This window comes from Alexandromys fortis, unplaced genomic scaffold (assembly GCF_014885135.2).
Source record: "Alexandromys fortis isolate MF-2015 unplaced genomic scaffold, M_Fortis_MF-2015_v1.1 scaffold_5, whole genome shotgun sequence".
Taxonomy (NCBI): Eukaryota; Metazoa; Chordata; class Mammalia; order Rodentia; family Cricetidae; genus Alexandromys; species Alexandromys fortis.
Window position 1 is genome coordinate 17,287,804 of NW_026067924.1, and position 20,242 is coordinate 17,308,045.

General features: G+C 41.7%; 2 non-coding genes across 2 annotated transcripts; both read left to right on the top strand.

The window, feature by feature from the left end:
* The first annotated feature begins 160 nt into the window (after window positions 1-160).
* Window positions 161-232, top strand: Trnaq-uug (transfer RNA glutamine (anticodon UUG)). Its single transcript has one exon. It is a non-coding gene; the product is annotated as a tRNA-Gln (tRNA).
* A 6,304-nt stretch (window positions 233-6,536) lies between these two features.
* On the top strand, window positions 6,537-6,608 carry Trnaq-uug (transfer RNA glutamine (anticodon UUG)). The gene has a single exon. It is a non-coding gene; the product is annotated as a tRNA-Gln (tRNA).
* The last annotated feature ends 13,634 nt before the right edge of the window (window positions 6,609-20,242 follow it).

Genomic DNA, 20,242 nt, shown 5'->3' on the forward strand with positions numbered 1-20,242 from the left:
AGAGAGAGAGAGAGAGAGAGAGAGAGAGAGAGAGAGAGAGAGAGAGAGAGAGAGAGAGGAAGAAAGAGAGAATATCAAAACTGAAGTTTAACCTATCTCTTCTAAAGTTCAGTTTATACAAAGTTCCACAACTATGGTTACATATTCATTTCTTTTTGTGGGTCCCATGGTGTAATGGTTAGCACTCTGGACTTTGAATCCAGCAATCCGAGTTCAAATCTCGGTGGGACCTTATGAAGGCTCTTTTGTAAAGACCTTTCATAATTTTCAGCCTGGCATCATATGTGGAAAAACTTGTTCTTCAACTCCATGTGACAATGGACTCTCAAAACACAGACACAGAGGCAACAACACCTGGAGAAAAACTCTTTATAGGTGGAGACACCCCAACAGCTAGGAGAGACCCTCCTTCCTGTGACTGCCTGCGACCTCCTCATCCCCACCCTACTTACTCCTGAGTCTCATATTTCTCTTTGTCTTTTTCCTGATTTGTGTCCTGGCACTACAAGAAAAAGATCATCTCCCACGGGCTGGAACAACAAACTAGCTGTCTCTGCCAGGACCACAGGCCCGACCCTGAAACTGAGCCCCTTTCCCAGGTCCCCCAGTCCAAGATACTGCTTTGACAGCATTCCTTCCAAACACACTGGTGAACAAACACCTCATGGCATCCCTTAGCAAACATTCTCCTGAGGAAACAACATTCTGAACCTGCAATGTAGATTAGGAATGAGCTGATAGACAGTGTTACAGTTTGCTCACCTGGTTTGTCACCTGGGCACCCTGTCCCTTGAATAAATAAGCCCCGCCCTTCAGCCCCTCCCCTTTTGCCTAGGAAAGCAGATATCCACCTCATCCAGCCTGTGCTCTCTTTTTCCTTCTCTTTTCTGAAGAAGTAACTTCTGTTCTCTCTCTCTGTCTCTCTGTCTCTCTCTCTCTCTCTCCACCCTCCCCCTCTCTAAAGAGGCAAAGGCCTCTCTCTTCTCCTGCATCTCCTCTTCCCCCATTTCTTTTCCTTCCATAACCCACTAAATAAACTCTATACCCAAACTCTCTCTGTGTATGTTGAATCATTCTGTCTCTCACTTACCAAGGTGACCCTCCAAGGACTCAGGGGACCTGCTGAAGCCTGGGGGACCCGCTGAGATTTCAGGTCACCTACCAAGGTTTCAGATCACCTGCCGCTACCCATGGTGGGACCAGCTGCCCCTCGTGGAAACAGCCTTTCCCCAGTCCCCTCTTGTATCTTTAAAAAAACTACAACATTGGTGCATGACACTGCCAGGCTCTCTCCATGTTCCCTCCCACCCGCAGGCAGGCAAGCTGAGGACATGCAGGGACCCTAGGAACAAACCATTTTCCAACATTGCTACTGGTAAGGTTCCCTACCAACTTCTTTCTAATTTCTATCAGCAAACATGACTGCAGTGTATTACCACTGGCATCTCATGCCCATCTGCTTTTCCTTTTGCTGGGCAGCCCCTTGCCACCCGCCTGTAAATGCTCTTTTTCTCTCATTCCTATTCCTTTTATTCTATCTCTGCCACCACTACTGCTGGACCCACAGAAACAGGCAAGATTAATTGGATCCACGAATCAGCTGTTCACAATTCCAGCCTTTGCTCCTCACCATGGCTGGTGGTATGATTTGGTGATGCAGTAGCTTATGGTGCTGAGTATTTTCCTCTCACCTCATGTATGAAAGAATATGTGAATGGTGTGGCCACTCGGATGTAATTCTGTTACAAATGTTTATTCTGTACAGCCTCTATGTCTCTCTTGTTACTATATTTAAAACTCTTGTTGCTCTAAAAATGTGATTTCTCTATACAACATGTGACTGCCGACATTTTGACTAATGTCAGGTGACTTCTCCTCCATCCTAACTAAGGGCAGGTCAAGTGACCAAGTTTTGCTTTACTGAGGTATCCTTGCCTAGTCTCGCAGTTTACTTATGTTTTTGTCTCTAAATTCCTCTTACTTTCCCCCTCCTCTTTCTCTCTGCCCTTCTTCTGGTAAAGTCAACTCTGCTTCTCTCCCTCCCCCCCCTTTTTTCTTCCTTCCCACTTCTCCCATCACTGCCAGGCCCTGCTCTGTCTTATAGACTGGACTCCAGTTCTCAGCTTAGTGGCATAAGAAGCATTGTGTCCCCCTGGTGTCCCCTGTCCTGCCCCTGTGCTGCCTCCCACTGCAGCAGTGGAATCTGTCTCACTTTCATTCATGGAGTTCTGTTTCTACCCATATTTATTAATCTGTGGATAGATTAAGGGATAACATGTCCCTCCAGGAAGGTAATAAGCACAAGGAAGGTAATTATGTCCAAGGATGAGATATTATCTTTATGGAACAAGTTTCATACCTTGGAATCCTCAGTGAGGGCATTAGAACAGAACACTGGACAGGAGATTCAGACTTTACAAAAGGCAGTGGTCAAAAGAATCGAAAAGATTAAGGAATTTATTAAAATTGGTGAGCAGGAACAAAAGGAACAAGGACAGGTTTTAGCCTCATCACAGCCAGACCCCGAGACAACTTATACAGAGTTTTAACTACATATCCAGTAATTTCCTCGGGAAGACCATCTGGCACAAAGTACCCTAAGGTAGTTAAAGAATATACATGGGGACAAATACATATGAGCAATCTAAAAGAAAATAAACAAGCGATGGTTTCTTATGGGCTACATTCACCTTTTGTCAGGGAAATGGTGAAAACATGAGCTCCAAGCACAAGGCTACGCCACACAATTACCTTCAATTAATCTCAGCAGTCCTAGAAAATGAACCTCAGTTGCCTTGGAAGTGTTATTGGAGAGAATAGCCAAAAATTTTAGAACAACAGGGAGAAGCCAAAGGATTTGAGAATTCCCAAAATCAAATTCTTGGCGAGAGAAATAGAGTGAATATTTGTAAGCTATTCTTTATGGATAATTTACATTGTTATAGATTTTTGTCTATTTATACAGGTTCAAATTATATTTACTATATTGAATATGTTCCTATTTCTGTTTACAATATATGCACACCTATGCAAAGTTATTTTGTCAGATTATATGCATGCATGTTTCTACCTCTGTTTAAGACATTTTGTATATCAATACAATTTTAAAATGTATTTATCATATTGCATTATACATTTCTACCTCTGATCAAGATGTTTATACACTGTTTACATTTTGAGGTCATTGTCCTCCTTTACTGCACAGCTCTTTAAAGATTGTTTAATATTCTGATATGAACTTTTAATCTTTATGTTATATAAGTATTAAGTATTGTAAGTCAATAGTCTTTCATTTTTATTATACTTTTAGTCAAACTAATTAGGTTCTTTAGATACATAGAAATTGTATTCTGCATAGCTAGATAACCTTCAACCATGTCAAAGATCTTTAGAACATGGCATTTAAATAACTTAGGATCCAGTTCACATGTGACATCATTGCTCCTGGCAGCACCAATCTATTCCTGAGAGAATGTGGAGCACTGAAGACCAGTCTGGTCTAGAGAGCTAGTACCAGAACAGGCTCCAAAGCTACACAGAGAAAAAAAAAACTTGTCTAGAAAACACGCCATCCCCAAAAAAGAATTCTACAATTAATACCTGTTAAGACCTTTTTCCTTCCTAACTATAAACCTACAGATTTAGGACTTCTCATTAGAAATTCTCACAAAAGAAGGTGCAATCCCAGAGGCTCCTAATTATATCATATCAGATTATAATCCCATCTGAGGTATCTCCAGAGCCACCCTATAATTTCAAACTGTAAAATCTGAGAGACATCAAAATGGGATGTACAGCTAGTACTTAGACACTGTGTGACACAATACTCCACCCCCAGAAGCCATGCTCTAAAGCCTGGAGTCTAAACAGTGTGTGTCTCACTGTGTGTCTGAGAATCTCTTCCTCTTAATCTCATGCTTAAAAATCTAGGGCTGAAATGTGTGTTGATGAGAGGTGCTTCATACTGCTTCTTCACCATACTCTTTTCTGTGGGAGACAGAAGGATCTTGTTTGCCTGAGTCAGGCTCACTGAAATAGTAACAGGAGTCCTCACTGCTGCAGGCAGCAACTCAGAGCTGTGGCCCTCCTTGTCTTAGCTGCCCCTGACAGGTGCACTTTAGAGCTCAGTGAATCACTATTGAAGCTGTGAGAAAATCCCTTGTGGTCCATGTCTCTCCTAGCTGCATGCCCTTCTGGGGAAAGCATTGTGTTCTTCTAGTGCCTCCATATTCTGCATTTACAATCACAACTATAATTTTCTTTTTCTTTTTCTTTCTTTTTTTTTTTTTTTTTTGGTTTGGATTTTTCGAGACAGGGTTTCTCCATAGCTTTTTGGTTCCAGTTCTGGAACTAGCTCTTGTAGACCAGGCTGGCCACAACTTTTTCAAAGCAGCCAGTCAACAGGTAGTAAATGTGACTTCTAAGAAAGTCTTGTACCGAGACACATTATTTTTGTACATTTTTATTGCTGTCACTCAATTGGTATATACGTGAAAAAACCAACAAAAGTCAAACACCACAAACATAGCAAAAGTGAAAATTACTTCATCCCAGGTTGAAACCAAAATTGTGATGTATGTCTCTTCTACCTACATTGAAATGATTGTATCTTTCATATATTTTGACTGACAAAATATAATATTATTGGCAAAAAAGAAAAACACAAACAAACAAAAATAAACAAAAATCCACAGCTCCCACATCCAAAGAGATAGTTTATTCTGAAGACAAATGTGAGCGATGCTGCCCTGGAACACAGGTGTCAGTTAGCCTAAATTCCATGCTCTAGTGAAGAGCAATGTAGTTTCACGAAGTTTCAATAGTAACAGAAGAAAGGTATAGGCCAAGGCACTTTCAAATACATTTGTGAAAACATCAGAAAGTTGGGTTACAGTCAAGTGGAGAAATGTCACTTATAGGCCCCAGATATTGGCTAGTAGCATTGAAAATTTGTCAAATTAATAAATTCCAATTGATTTTTGTTAGCCCAAAACATAGGTGGGCAAACAATGGCTATTTAGAGGGCTGTAGATAGCCAGGATAAACTGTAATTAGTTTTTGGACCAGCAGCATTCCAGACGCCCCTCATAACTGAAGTTCTATTTGACTATCCACCTTTGCAGATACAGCTTCTTTCCAGGAATTCCCCTGCACACTGTACATTACACTTCAGCAACAACAGTGTCTTACTTGTTTAAACATAAATCCCTGTTCTCCAAACTCGCAAGCTGATGCGGGATTCCCTTCTGTATGCTGTGAATATGTTTTATTACCATTGGTTAATAAAGAAGCTGTTTGCCCTGTGGCAGGACAGAATATAGCAAGGTGGGAAATCTAAGCAGAGACAGAGGAGCAAAGAAGGTGGAGTCAGAGAGAAGTCATGTAGCTGTTGAAGGAAGAAGATGCCAGAATGTTACTGGTAAATTATGAACAGCATGGCATAATATAAAATAATAAAAATGGTTAATTTAAGATGTAAGACCTAGCTAGGAATATGTCTGAGCCATTGGCTGAGTAGTGTTACAATTAATACAGTTTTGTGTGATTATTTGGGTCTGGGTGGCTTGGAACAAAGGCAAAGTCTCTGCTTACACCAAGCCATCAAGTACTATGCACAACTGTCCTGTTCTCTCTATGGGCAGTCAAATAGATCTGCATTATTTCAACCTTGTATAATTGCATTCCTACTCTTAGACAGGCTTAAAGCATTCCCGGACAATTTTTAGAGGAAAAACTACAAACATAGATTATTTTTAAAATTGTTTTTTAGTGTGTGTGTATGTTTGTGTGTGTGTGTGTGTGTTCCTGTCTGCATTTCTGAATGTGTACCACATGTGTGCACTGGCCCTAGAGACCAGAAGAGGGAGTCAGAAGCCCTGGTTCTGGGGGTGCTAGGGTGCTCATTGTTGCAGGGTCTGAGAACTGAACCACAGACCTCCACAGGAGTAGCCATTGTTTTTAGCTGCTCAACCCTCCCTCCAGCACAGAGAGATTATTTTTATAGACGTTATCAAATCACATGATATAATGAGTGTTAAACACAATTTCTCCTGAGTGTTAACCATCAAAATTTCTCTTCTGAGGGGCCTGTTCCATGGTTTTAGCTAAGGTTCCTCTATATAAAATGTGTTTTTGTAAAACTTGCAAAAGTGTGTATTATAATGAAAATTATCTGAGACTCAGTAGGGAAGCTTTGCTTCAGTTTTACCCCATACCTCACACAATCATTGCAATAGCGGTATCTAACTTTGAGTTGGTGTCTGTCATTTCTCTTACAGACGTCCTAAATTACATAATACATGGCCTCATAAATCTAAATCTACCCCTGCTGTCTTCTCCAGTCTAAGCCCTCAACAGGAGAGAAAGAGAGAGACAAGGAGTAAAAGAGAGAGAGAGCTACAATTTCTCTTAATTAATGTGTTGCTTTGTCTCTCTCAACAAACAACTCTATCAAAATTGAAGCTTAACCTATCTCTTCTAAAGTTTAGTTTATACAAAGTTCCACAACTACGGGTACATATTCATAACTTTTTGTCGGTCCCATGGTGTAATGGTTAGCACTCTGGACTTTGAATCCAGCGATCCGAGTTCAAATCTCGGTGGGACCTTATGAAGGCTCTTTTGTAAAGACCTTTCATAATTTTCAGCCTGGCATCATACGTGGAAGAACTTGTTCTTCTACTCCATGTGACATTGGACTCTCAAAACACAGACACAGAGGCAACAACGCCTGGAGAAAAACCTCCTGTCTAGTTAGAGACGCCCCAACAGCTAGGAGAGAACCCACTGCCTGTGACCTCCTCAACCCCACCCCGCTTGCTCCTGAGTCTGATATTTCTCTTCGTCTTTTTCCTGATTAGTGTCCTGGCACTGCAGGAGAAAGGTCATCTCCTGCGGGCTGGAGCCAGGAAGCTACTACCTCTGCCAGGACCACAGGCCCAGCCCTGAAACTGAGCCTCTCCCTAGGCTCCCCAGCCCAAGATGTTGCTTTGACAGCATCCCTATCAAACACACTGGGGAACAAACACCTCATGGCATCCCTTAGCAAACATTCCCCTGGGGAGACAACAGCCTGAACCTGCAATGTAGAATAGGAATGAGCTGATAGACAGTGTTATGATTTGCTGGCCTGGCTTGTAAACTGTCCCTGTCCCTTTAAGAGATAAGCCCCGCCCTCTCCTAACCCCTCCCCTTTCGCTGAGGGAATGGGATGTCTGTCTCCTCCAGCCTGTGCTCTCTCTTTGCGTCTGTCTCCTGAAGAAGTAATTTCTGTTCTCTCTCTCTCTCCCCCTCCTTCTCTCCTTCCCCCTTTCCTTTTTCCTCCAAACCCACTAAATAAAGTCTACACCCACTGTCTCTCTGTGTCCCGAATCATTCTGACCTTCGCCCATCAAGGTGACCCTCCAAGGACTCAGGGGACATGCCAAGGCCTGGGGGACCCGATTAGATTTCGGGTCACCCACCGAAGTTTCAGATCACCTGCCGCTACCCATCATTGGACCGGCCTTTCCCCCAGTCCCCTCTTGTATCTTTAAAAACGTATAACATTGGTGCCTGACTCCGCCAGGCTCTCTCCATGTTCCCTCCCACCCGCAGGCAGGTTGTCAGAACATGAGAGGACCCTGGAATAGAACCACTTTCCAACATTGCAAACAGGTTCCCTATCAACTTCTTTCTAATTTCCACCAGCAAACATGACTGCCGGTGTATTGCCCCTGGCATCTCATGCCCATCTGCTTTTCCTTTCGCTGGGCAGCCCCTTGCCACCCGCCTGTAAATGCTCATTTTTCTCTCATTCCTATTCCTTTTATTCTGTCTCTGCCACCACTACTGCTGGTCCCGCAGAAAGCAGCAAGATAAATCGGATCCACGAATCAGCTGTTTACAATTCCAGCCTTTGCTCCTCACCATGGCTGGTGGTATGGCGGTTCAGTGATGCAGTGACTTATGGTACTGAGTAATTTTCCTCTCACCTCAACTATGAAAGAATGTGTGAATGGTGTGGCCACACGAATGGAATTCTGTTTCAAATGTTTATTCCGTACAGCCTCTATGTCTCTCTTGTTGTTATATTTAAAACTCTCTCCGCTCTAAAAATGTGGTTTCTCCATGTGACTACCACCATTTTCATGAAGGTCAGGTGACCTCACCGCCATCTTAACTAAGGGAAGTGACCAAGTCCCACCATCTTTACTGAGGTATCCTTACCTAGTCTTGCAGTTTACTTACATTTTTGTCTCTAAATTCCCCTTACTCTTCCCTGTCCTTTTTCTCTCTGCCCTTTTTCTGGAGAGGCAACTTCTGCCTCTCTCCCTTCTCCCCTCCTTTTTTTCCCTTCTCCCTTCTCCCATCGTGGCCTGGCCCTGCTCAACTCTGGTGTCAGAGCCCGGGTCTCCCCTCCACACCCCCCCCATACAGCCTCCCACTGCAGCAGTGGAATCTGTCTCTCTTCCATTCATGGAGCCCTGTTTCTACCTCTGCTGCACTATGAGCAAAAATTCTAAACCTGGACCTTCTACCAGCCCACTCCCCAGCTTTCCATCTGTCCACTGGGAAAATTGGTAAGACTGGTCCCTTTTTGGCATAGTGCCTCTGGGGCGATTGCCCTTTCTCTGGTTCTCCCTTAGCCCTGCACACACTGAGTGGTGCATTAGCTTTTGGGGCCCAGGGCCCCTCGGATATTTTTTTGCCTCATTGCTCCCTTAGCTAGAAACGTGAGCGTACCACTCAGTGTGGTCCTTACACTGCTAAGATGTGGTGGGTGTGTGGGTGTGTGTTTTCTTTTCAGACATCTCGTAATTGGTCCTCTCCACTGTAAGGACTGCTCATAGCAGTCCTAGCCCTGGTTCCTGAGCCGACAAGCTGGAAATTGTCTTGGCTTTATTATCAAACTTGTGCTAGCCTGGAGATGTCCACCTAGATGCCCTGGGGTTTGCGCCATTTTACCGTTCTCACGTTTTCAGCTATAAAAAAACAAACCACATTTCTAACTTTTATCAGCGAGCAGCTAAATTTAAATAGTCATACCACCTGGACAACCATTTTCTTTGGGCTTAGCAAAGGGAGGAGCCAGAGGTTCTGCCCCTAGCCATAGAGCTTTGGCAGTAGGCTCTCCGCATGAGGTCCCGCCCTTAGCCAACTTCTTCTAGCTCACTTTTCATTTAACACTTAAATTCAACTGGGTGTGAATGCACGAATATTTACTGTTAGATGTAATTGTCTGTTCATTATATTTCATTCCAGACTAAGAAAGCTGTAAGTCTCATATTTTAAATTGGTATGTACTTTTAAATCTCTTACAAAAAATACTGTATATGTAATTCAACCCTGCTTTAAAATATATTAAGCTGTTCTCTACTATTGTCAGGTCCACTGTTAAACAGCCCTCAACTGCTCAGAAATCTGAGGAATAAGGCATTTAAATATTTAATTATTAAAAGACTTTTTATAACAAAAATAGACAGGTTGGCTCCTAATAGCAGCACTCGACTTTCTCCAAAGAAGACAGAACACAAATGGGCACAGAACAACGTCAATCTGCAATTCACTTCAACTGCTAAGCACTGACCACCGAGCAAAACTGTCTTTCATCTAAACTGAAGATCTCCAGACAGTGGACAAAATCACTGGAATCAACAGCCTAGCTGCTCAGATCAAGGTAGTCTTGTCTTCCTGCAGATCACAGGATCTTTTGGAGCCCGGCAGGCCCTGTGCCAAACAGCAAAAGGCAAATATGACCCAGACCTCATGGAGGTACCCAGAGGAGTGGCTCAGGTAGCCAATCAACTCTAAAGAATGACTCTAGGTAGCCAACCAAGTAAGTTCGCTGTCATTTTTTAATCAATAACCCCTCAAGTAAAATGTTACCCTTCTCAAAGATCTCTGATGCAGTTTGACAGCTGAGAGGTTTGTTGGTTTAAAAGAACAACCTCACCAAAAAAAAAAAAAATTCAATAAAATACAAATGCAAGTTATTAAAATGTAATACCTGCAAGTTATAAGAGGATAAGAACAGATACAAGTTAACAAATTTCTCTCTCACACTGCCTTCCATAGTCTTAAAAATGCTTTTCATTATGCAAAAACAACTATCGCAGTCATTCTGACATAAATATGCTACTTTTTATACAATATATATGTATAAAACTTATGTTTTCACAAACCCAAGGAATTCTTGTGTGTTCCAGAAAGCCGAGTTGAAGGGTCCACCTTAAACAGGTCAGATACACCCTTCTCCATTTCCTGGTCCTCAAAATTTTTTTTCTAATCCTAAACTTGACTTTGTCCTATGTTTTGCCAACACTTTGTCAGGTCCAAGAGACACCAGATAGTTCCATACCACAAACCTTGAACAGGAGTAAAGCGACCACTACCCTAGGATGTAACCAGCTTTCTCTGGTCTTCCCCCCAAGATGATGCCCACAAATAAGAATCCGCTGTCTCAATTCCTTTAACTTGTTGTGCCTAAACTCCTGCCTTTTTATTATAAGAAAGAGATGGGAATGTTAAGATCTGCTGGCATAGTCTGTCACCTGAGTACTTTGTCCCTTTAAGAAACAAACCCTGCCCCCTCCCAAGACATCCCCTTCCACCCAGGGAAGTCAATATCCCTCCTCTTCCAACCTGTGCTCTCTCTTTTCATCTCTTTCCTAAATTTTTCCTGTTGTCTCTCTCTTCCCTCTCCCCCTCTCTCTGCCTCTCTTTCTTCTTCTTCCTCCTTCTCCCCTTCCTTCTTTCCTTTGACCTCCGTAACACACTAAATAAACTCCATACCCACACTCTCTCTGTGTATGGTGCATCTTTCTGTCTCTCACCCACAGAGGGGTCTCCCATCTGCCAAGGTGACTCATCAAGGCCTCAGTGGGACCCACAGTGGCCTTTGGTCATCCGCTGCTACCCCTCTGGGATCTGCTACCCCTCGTGAGACCACCGCACCTCATGTGACCAGCCTTCCACCACCACCCCCACACCCTTATATCTTTAAAAAAGAATAACAGACAGTCCTGAGGGGAAGGGAGGGCAGCCAAATTTCAACAAGAATCCAGCTAAGCCAGTTCAGGCCCAATTACCTACTGTTGATACCTAATCGGGTCTCTCTCTAACCTTGCTATCTAGTCAAAATCACTTCAGGAATTTCCTGTCTAGTAACCCTTACCCTTCCAGCAGCTGTGAATCCACAGCTGTTCCAGTTATATCTGGATTTAAGGGTCTGAGGACTTAACCCCAGGCCATCCACAGGGACAGCCAGTGTTCTTAACTGTTGAACCCTCCCTCTAGCACAGAAAATTTATTTTCATAGACAATGTCAAATCGCATGCTAGAATGATATTCCTCATGAGTGTTAAATGTCTGAATTTCTCTTCTGAGGGGTCCTTTCCACAGTCTTAGTAGAGGTTCCTCTATGTAAAATGTGTTTTTGTCAAATTTTCAAAACTATGTACTATAATGGAAATTACCTGAGACTCAGAAGGAAAGCTTTGCTCCAGTTTTACCCTATACGTCACACAAGCTTTGCAATGGCTGTGTCTAACTTTGCGTTGGTCTCTCTCATTTTTTCTACAGACGTCCTAACTGTGTAAGAAGAAGCCTCATTAATCTAAGTCTACCCCACACTATCTTCTCCAGACTAAGCCCTCAACAGGAGAGAGAGAGTGACAGAGACAGAGAAAGAGAGAGAGAGAGAGAGAGAGAGAAATAGAACAACAATTTCTCTTAATTAATGTGTTGCTTTGTCTCTCCCAACAAACAACTTTATCAAAATTGAAGCTTAACCTATCTCTTCCAAAGTTCAGTTTATACAAACAAAGTTCCACAACTATGGTTACATATTCATAACTTTTTGTNTTCAAACACAACAGCTGAGCTTGTGTGTGAAGAAAGCACGTTGTGATTGGAGGAGTTCGGGTCCATGGGCAGAGAGTTGAGCCTCAACTCTGCTGCTGTGTATGTTCCCTAGGGGAGGTCGCCTCACTTCTTAGGCCTCACATTCCTCACCTACGAGATCAGGCAAACAGGCTGCCTACCCAGGAAAGACCAGAGAGGAACTTAAGGATCTGAAGTGGAGAGGACTGTGAACACCAGAGGAGAAGCTAAGAAGTTATCTGAAGGCCGTCAGTGATGGTGAACCGCTCTTAAACTCGGGGAAATAGGGACATGTGGGATCATTTGAGGGAGACTCTGGAAGCAGTATAGACAATGAGGATTCAGACAGAAATTAGGCTAGTATTTCTCAGTGCTCACAGTGAGGACTATGGCCCCATTCTGGGCTCCTAGTGATAGGGATGGAAATAAAACCTCACTCCAAACTTGAATGGGCTTGAGAACCACTGGGATCCTCACTGCCCCATTTCTGTTTGGGCGGCATTTCAAAGAAAAGATCTACTTAGTGGCAAACAGATTATAAACATCTATCATCCCTTCGCCTTCTTGAAATGACAATTTGAATCCCCAGAAAACTTCCTGGGTTTATAGAATATTAATCTTTGCCTTAGGACTCAGGATCCATTGAAAGTTACAAAACCAACAGGAAGGTAAGGAACTACGGAAGGAATGTCTCCACGGGAAACTCTGCATCTGACTTCAAGGTCCTTTTCAGAGACTCAGTTCAGGACAGTATTCTGGTCTTCAGGACAGTAAAACAAGACAAGTCTAAATGACAAACTCAGAATATATTCATCATTCTGGCATAAAGTAAAGGAAAACCAAGAGACTAGAAATCTCGTGATCTGTGGAAAACACGGGTTTATTCTGCTTCCCTTGAATTCAGAAAAACATACAATTATTCCTATTTATATCTGCCCAAAGTGAACTGATTGAGTGTGTGTCTTAAAGCTGCAGTGGAGACAAATGTGAGCTCAGAACTAAAGGCTTCAGTGGGAGTATGGCTAATATTCTGGATTTAGTTTTTTGTGTTTGTAGTGTACATAAGGGTGGGGGGAGAACCTGCGTTCGGGGCTTATCCTTGAGTAACAAGAATGTCTCCTACTAAATGCAACCCTGAAAGATTAGAGACTTAAAAAAGAATTTAAGAGTCATGATCCCCTGTCCTCCCACTTAAATAAACCCGGTCTCTTCTATTAATTATTGTATTACACCATAAGCTACAGAGCTTAGAAACTCCCAGTCTTTCCACAGACCCACTCATGCGTGGAGCATTTGTGATTGATGGACCAGCGGGATTGAAATGTGCAAATGGAGATGAAACAGCCCAAGATTAAACATTTTCTGGGTATAGATTGGCGTCATTCCAGGGTCTCAAGTTGGCCAAGCTCTGCAGGGATGAGCAGTTAAGGAGAGATGCCTCATTTCAGCCAGATACTCAGATAATTCCCCGCTCCCTTCCCGAGCCTCCAATGTGCCCCAATCAACTCCTCTTTTAAGAACTGCACTCAACAAATATTGGATGAGGACCTAGGGAACCCACACAGAACCAGGACTCCCAGGAAACAGACAAGTTTATAGGGAGTTAAGAAAGGGCCCAAGTTCAGAGGAACTCAGAGTCTGGGGCAGTGTTTTTCAACTAAGACACACAATAGAATTATCTGTATCCCCAGTGCGGGGTTCCCTCTGTTAGCTAAGTTATAATCCCCAGGGTGAAGCTGAATATAGAGGAAACACTGAGAATCACCGAAAAAGGGACAGGAACTAGTGAACAAAAGTTCTGATGAAGGCCAGAGAAAGAACCCAAGGAGCCAGAGGCTGGCTAGAAGATACCTGGCGTTTCCTGTTTTGCTCAATGGGGAAAGGTAGTAAGAAAAGAGGGTGTGGTAAGGATGGTGCATTAGAAGTAGCATGTGCCTAAAAGTATAGCATGCCCTATAATCACAAGCTCTGCTGTATACCTGGAGACAATGGTTCCATAGAAAAGAAGGAAGTAGCCAGAAACAGATCAGAAAGGAAGGAAGGAAGGAAGGAAGGAAGGAAGGAAGGGAGGGAGGGAGGGAGGGAGGGAGGGAGGGAGGGAGGGAGGGAGGGACGGACGAACTCCAGAACTTGTTATATTTTGTTTGTGATCTAACAAATAAAGCTTGCCTGAAGATCAGAGTGTGGAGCTAGCCACTAGTTAGTCATAGAGGCCAGGAAGTGGTGTCACCATGGTCTACATGAGATTAATCCCATTTTAAAGAGAAACAGAGCCCAGCAGTGGTGGCTAAAATCTTTAATCCCAGTCTTGATTCACGTGCCTTTAATCCCAGCACTAGGGAGGTGGAGACAGGAAGAAATATGGCTGGACAGAGAGAGGGATATAAAGCAGGAGAAGACAGAAACAAGACATTCAGTCTAAGGACTTGTAGAGACAGGATATCCCATTTGGTCTGGGGATTTTGTAGAGGTAAGAACTAGTGGCTGGCTGCTCTGCTTCTCTGATCTGTTGGTGGGGGCTGCTCATTCATTCCCCAGCTGCTCAGACTCAAAATAACCACACAGAAACTATATTAATTGCAATACTGTTTGGCCAATAGCTTAAGTGTATTTTTTGCTAACTCTTTTATCTTAAATTAACCCATTTTTATTAATCTGTGTATTGTCACATGGCTGTGGCTTACTGGTGAGGTTTTGGTGGGCTCCGGCAGAGGCATCTATCCCCTGTGGGTGGCTACATGGCTTCTCACTGACTCTGTGTACTCTCTCTATATATCTTTTCCAGCTTGGCTATATTCTGCTAAGCCATTGGCCAAAAGCAGCTTCTTTATTAACCAATGGTAATAAAAAATATGCATAGCATACAGAAGGGAATCCCACACCACTTCCCCTTTTCTGTCTAAATAAAAAGGAAGGTTTTAACTTTAACATAGAAAGACTATATACAATGAAACAGCTATCAAGCAAGAATTATAATTACAATATTTACATCTATTTTTATCATAACTAAGGAAAATTATAACTATTTTTTAACTCCATCAAAGACTCCAAAAGGATATACTATTACCTAAGTAAACAGGAAGTGCATTGTAAGAAACTTTTAAAACTCTAGAATTGACAGAGACATCTCATTTCCTAGACAGTTACCCAAAGTTCTTTTGGAACATTGGGGTACCCGTCTTCAGCCTACAGGCCCATAGTATCCGACTGACTTTTCCATGAAGCAGGAAATTTCAAAGACAGTTTTACCTATATTGGCAGTTTGTCAGTCACTTTTTTGTATGTGTATCCTACAGAATATCTAGCAGACTCTTTTATGAAGCAGGAACCCCAAAAGATCATCTCACCTTTAGACAAGTTCAGCAGTCATTTCTCTGTGGGCCTTACAGTTCATACAGCATACATCAAGCAGTCCAGTAAAGAGCAGTTTCTTGCCCTAATGGCTAACCAACACCATAAGGAGCCTCTTTAGTGCCCATCATCTTCTTGAAGTAAATTGGTACTGCCAGGAACAGGTGAGTCTCATTGTCATGAAAAGTCTAAGTTCTTAAAACATTTTAAATGCCATATTCTGTAGTCTTTGCAAGATTTGAAGAATACTATCTAACTGAAATATATCTCTATATATTTAGAAAACCTAAAGCTTGACTATTATTGATGATTATCTATTAATCTGTATTTCTTAATTACACATTACATTTTTAAATGAGCTGCACAAACACAATACCTTAATCAAGAACAGAAACATACATATAACAAAATTGACCTAATATTTATATCAATAGACCAAGATTTATACCAATACAAAATATTCATCTCTATAGCATATCCCCCTTTAAATGTAAACAAACATTTATAAACAATATTTGGGAATTTGGGTATAGTTCTCTCCAAACTGCTTTCTCTTTTTTGTTAGGTGAAGTAATTTTGTGGGTGTTCACAGTGACCATTCAGGGGGTTTTGGTACATCAAACCACATTAGTCTGGAAGGACTTCATAGGTTCTCATTCTCTGTGGAAACAAAAGAAGAACCTCTTTTCCAAAGCAACAAATCCTTAGACCCAAATTTTGAAGTCAAGATACCTTTAAAATATAAATGTTGGTTTAGCTTAGCAGCCCATACAATGAAATGTCTCTTTGTACTTAGCTCCTTCACAGTCAAATAGTTCAAAGAAAACACAATAATTTACATAATCTAGACTCTCTAGGTAAATTAGTGTTATCTTGCTCACACTAATAATAGTAAATATTTGAGTAAATACTTGGAGGTCATCACAGCTCTCCTGGAGTGCAGGCTTGCAGCATTTAATGCAGTGTAGGGCATGGGTGACTTTTCTGTGGCCTTTGTAAGAAATTAGCATAAACTTGAAAGCTTAAAACCATACACATTTATGCTCTTAGTTTAAGGGTCAGAAATCCAAGGTTTAGCTAGGCCAAACCCCTCCAAAGAGTAGAAGAGAATCTGCTTCTTTTATTTTTTTCAGCTTTTTTGTTTTTTGATTGTTTGTTGCTTTTGTTTTTTCAAGACAGGGTCTCTCTGTGTATCACTGGCTGTCCTGAAACTCACTCTGTACACCAGGCTGACCTCGAACTCAAAGCTCCTCCTGCCTCTGCTTCCCTGGCATTTTCAGCTCTTAAGCTGCTTCCCTTGGCTTGTGGGGGTCTCTGCCATTCTTAAAGCCAGCAGTGCAGACCTTGCATCAGTCTATACCTTGTTTTTATCATCTCCACTTTCTTCTTCCGAAAACACATGATTCTGCTCAGGGCTCATGTGACCTAAATAATGTTATCAATAATCCTGACAGGTGTGCCCACTGGGACCGAAGTGACAAGTCTGTTATGTGGATAATGACTTCATCCTGATTGTACTTAAGGTCCCATTCAGAAGAAGAATTCACACCTGGGGTTGTAAGCCCAGTTCAAAGTTTCATAGGTCCTACTTGGGAAGCTGCTGGTGTTTTTCTGCAAAGTGGATGTAATGTGCTTGTCAAAAGGCCTTTAACTAACTATGTTGATACCCAGGAATTGGTGCTACTGCTACCTTTGGTCAGAAAAGTTTGTCTTCCCAACCCCAGGGATCAGTGCTAGCTACAGATGCATAACTGGTCAAAGTGCTGAGAGTCCAGCCAAAACAGACACAGTACACTCTATAGCACTCCTTCCAAGGAAGGATGGAGTGGGAAGAATGTGAGAGCCAGAGGAAGTGGGGGGAGTGATGTGGAACCCTGATTTTCTCAAATGCCATGCTGCTGCTCTCATGAACTCACAGCAGCTGTGACCCTGCACAAAACCCACATGAGACTGTGCCCATGAATGTTCCTCCACAGAGAGGTCCTGAGCTCCTAACTTCCTGGGGATTTAGAAGTAGATTGGTGCTGTCAGGAGCAATCGTGTTTGACATCAACAGAATCCTAAATTATTTAAATGCCATGTTCTACAGATCTTTGAAGTGGTTGAAGATTACCTATCTATGTGGAATATAATCTCTGTGCATTTAGAGAACTAGCCTAACTATAAGTATGACAAACATGGGTGACTATTGATTTTTAACTCTTAATACCTATATAGCTTAAAAACTAAGACTTCACATTCTAAAATTAGACAGTCTTTAAATACATGTGCAGTAAATGGGGACAATGATGCCAAAATGTAAACAACATATATAAGTATTTTGACCAGAGATAGAAATATATACTGCAATATGATATTTAACTTCAATATATCCTAAAACTGCATCAGTATGCAAAATATCTTAAGCAGAGGTAGAAACATGCATGCATACAATATGACAAAATAACTTTACATTGGTGCACAAATATTGAAAACAGAAAAGCAGCATATTCAATATAACAAATATAATTTGAATTTCTAACAATACACAAATTATCTTAGAATACAAAAATAATATATATACAAGAACCTATACCAATGTAAATTGCCTGTACCTAATAGTTCACAAGTAGATACACTAATGTACCTATTATTCCATCCCATCCATTCCTTCCCCCCTTTTTTTTTTCAAAACGATCCCTGAGCCTACTTTATTTCCACCCCCCAACCCTATACAATTTATAAGCAACCCATAACAGATAATAATTGTCCCTAACCCTGAGGACAAACTCTGTTGGGAGAGGGGATATCATCTTCTAGAATTACTTCTAGCTGTCATGGGGACAATGTTATTTCTATGGGATCCTATAAAAACTAAAATGATGGTTAAGTTTTAAGATTACTGTCTGGTACAATTGTAGGTAGTCTCCAAGTAGTTAGTAGGCTTTGTTTGTTTGAAGTTCTTATTTGAAGCTCTGGCCAGAATGTGGTAAGAAGGTGTACCATCTCAGCTAGCCAAGTTGGAATCATCTTTAGCAGTTTCTAACCCAAAACTGATCTTAGAGGGCTGCTATCAGCATCATGGCACCATATGAACCAGGTGGAATTGTTGTGGGTTCCATCTGCTCCATCTTCTTTTCTCTTTCCAGGTGACTCTGGGTTGTGTGGAATTGACAATAAAAATGAATTAGGACAACATACACGAAAATATCAAAAAGACATTTTATTTAAAAAATAAAGGAAAGAAAAGAGAAAAAAAACGGAACAAAGAACTAAATTGTTCAGGAACTCCTAGTTTGTACTAGATGCTTATTAAAATATTAGCAAATTCATTCAGGTTGGGAAAAGAGAAGAAGCAGTTGGAATTTGCTCTTATGGAATTATTATCGAGCAAAAGCAGTGGGTGTAATTGTTTACTTTTCCTTCACATTTTACACTTTAAGTGCCTCACAAAAGAGTCACCTGTGAGTTCTGAGCCCTCAGAAGTTACGGGGGGAAAAGACTGCCAATTTTGGGATGATTTCCTTCCCACACTTGTTGCCTTTTGATTATGCAATGTCTGTACACTCTCTGTAATTCTGGTCATACTGCTTGAAATCTGTTCTTTTGATTTAAGTATAAAGCTACTTTCAAAAATAAAGAAAAAAAAAACAAAAACACTTAAAAAAATAAATATCAAGTGTCTCAGAATTTTCCCTGGCTGATAATATTTTGAAATGCGTGTGTAGTCCTGTCTGCTTGCATGGGGATGTGGTTGCTATGGGATAGACTGAAATCCTCCAATACACCCAATGAAAGCCTGGTCTTTGTCTTGTTTGCCACTTGTTCTTTCTCTAACAGAGACTGTTTCAATCCTGTGCACTTTGCCTGATTCCCTCTAACTCGGTATTACACGCTCTGCCTTTCTTCTCTACGCTGCTCTCTTTCTTTGCAGTTGGCATGCCCCCTTTCTCTGCTGTCCCTAATACGTTTGTTATTTTTCATATTGCTGTGACCAAACTCCTGGTAAGAAGGAACAGCAGAAATGGGATTCATTTTGGCTCACTGTAACAGGAAAGAGGACCATGGGAACATACAACAGCTGTTGGCTCATGGTGTAGCAGAACAGGACAGGAAGCAGGCTGGACTGTGAACTTCACCATCCCACCTCTGTGATCTGCTTTGTCCATCAAGACCCCTTCTTAAAAAGTGTCACCAGTTGGAGACCATGTAGGACACAAAGGTCTACGAGGAAAAGCTTCATATTCAAACCATAACCTCTGATTAAAGCAAATCACTTTCATGTGTCCTCCTAAGCACCAGACGTCCCTGCATCACTGCCCCAACATTGTGTTTGTTTGTGTAACTTCTGCTTCTTTCCTACCAAAGGAGCTTTTATCTCATTTGGGTTCAAAAGTCATTTACCTTTTCACACTTAATATGAGTGGCATACAATTAATTCTTTGAATAAATGGGGGCCTGAATTGAATTCCATAATTACCAATTGAAATAAATAAATGTGTCTTTTCCACTATGGTGAGCTGTAAGAGAGGTTGTCCACTATGAAGAATTCCTTCCAGAATTCATTTCAATCATCTCTCATTCAGAAACACAACTTTATGGTTTTGGCATGCTGGTCTAGAACTTTGGTTTCCTGGACTAGACATATGCCTCTAATTACCCAGTTTATATCAGTGGAGAATGAAGACTATACTTGCCACACACTTGTGAGACGCCCACTTCCAAACTTAACACTGACAAACAAAAACAAAGTCATATAGTCTCCTGCATCAGCTTAAAATCTTTGTAATATTCATTTGTGGTTCTGAAAAACGTTTTTGACATTGCCTACCAGGACAGAGGTCACCAAGAGCCTCACTCAGAGCCCAGCCCCTGCCATCGAGTTGCTTTTCAAGCTCTAGTGACTGGCACTTGATTTGTGAGTCTCGAGGATTTTTTTTTTCTCTTTGGCCCATGATGAACACATGACAGTTTAAAGAAATCAGTGAACACTTCCAAAGACCTGCACTATGTGTATGCGTGTTCTGGAGTATGTGGGCATGCTCATAGA